The following is a 1,605-nucleotide window of genomic DNA, read 5'->3' on the forward strand; positions in this document are numbered from 1 at the left end:
CTACTTGGGATCAAATGACTTGCATTCTTAGATTTCCCAGTCCAGTGACTGTAGTTCCCACCAGAGGTCTGACCTATAGAAAACAGTGATCACAGAGCTTTCCAAGTTTACTGGGCTTCCCACTACACATTCATTTCTTATGGTAATGATGAAAGGGATGCCTTCTGGTCCTCCCTGTGTGGTTAAGTAGATCTTAAAGGATAAATCCATTCTATGTTTACACTCTCCCTAGGCCTTTGAACCTCTTCCTCTGTATCAAACCAAGCCCAGTCTGGCATTTCTAACTTGCTCACGGTGGGTCACCTTCTGGTTCGTGTTCTAGCCACCAACGACACTGACTTTTACAGCCCTTCTTGACTTCCCCGGCTGCCAAACTGAGTGAGGAATCTCTCCATAGTGGGCCCGTGCCTATACCTTTCTCATGATCGAATTTTACATTTGTTCTCTAATTATCCCACACCTCAGTATCCATTGCTATATATATTCCACAGAATTCTTTCTGCGTAAATTAGGAAACTCAAGTAGTAATTTGGAACGTTGTGCACCTCCTCACGTGTCACACTTGGTGCATCACCTTAGAGCCCTCGTGGGAGTTGAGACTAGTTCCAAGTCTAGAAGGAGGGGGGCGGTGGGGTTGTGTCCCACAGAGAATCAGCTTTCTCTCATGGCAGCTGCCTCAAGGTGGGCCACAGCAGTTTCCTCAGACAACGCGGGTCAGTCATTCAGACTGAGGTGGAGAAGCTCTCTCACCTGACAAGGACGGCTCATCCTCTGTTTCCTGGATCTTCCAGTAATCTAGGTCGGAATGTAGTTTTCATCTGTAACTCTTCTTTCTCAAATCTTCATCCTAAATCCAGTTCTTTTGTTTAGAACTCCTAAATACTTCTTGATCCATTCGCTCTCTCTCCATGGATGGTTTAGATTCCCTGGATGAAGATCCTGAGATTGGATTTTTATGAAAGTGATTTGCACTGAGTAGGGCTGAGGACAGCAGGGAGAAGAAAGGATACAGTCCTGCTTGGAGCCTGGAGTCTGGCCTCAGCCTGGAGCTACGGAAGCTCTGGGCTATCATGGTACTAGACCTGGTTCTGCCTTGAGGCAAAGGGACCAGCCCGCTTTAACCCCCTTCCAGTCGTTCATTGGTCAGTGGTGGGTTCTGCGGTAACCGTCATAAACCCCGAGGTGTGGCAGCTCCAATTTCTCTAGTGCAGGTGGACAGAGGAGTATGGGGCTCCAGCTCTCAGCAGCCCTGCGCAGCGGCTGGAGCGCAGGTGCACTGGCCTGTGACGGGGCCCGGGGCTGGGAGCAGCAAGGCCCACCTAACGCTGCCTCCTCACGGGCACCGCCAGAGTCCAGGCCTCCCTCCTTTTGCACCCACAGCATTGCAGTAACCTCCTAACTGCTCTCCATCTCCCGGTCTTGGCCCCTTCAGCCCATTTCCCACTCTGATAACCTGTAAGTTACTGTCTAAAACTCAAATAACCTGCACCACTCACTTGTTTAAAAGATCTTCCAATGTTGTTCACAGTGTACTTAGCATTGAGCTTTAACACAATTATGAGAACTTTCTTGATCTTCCTGTTCTGTCTCTCCAGCTTCATATCT

This window comes from Manis javanica, chromosome 6 (genome assembly GCF_040802235.1).
Source record: "Manis javanica isolate MJ-LG chromosome 6, MJ_LKY, whole genome shotgun sequence".
In the NCBI taxonomy this organism is placed as follows: domain Eukaryota; kingdom Metazoa; phylum Chordata; class Mammalia; order Pholidota; family Manidae; genus Manis; species Manis javanica.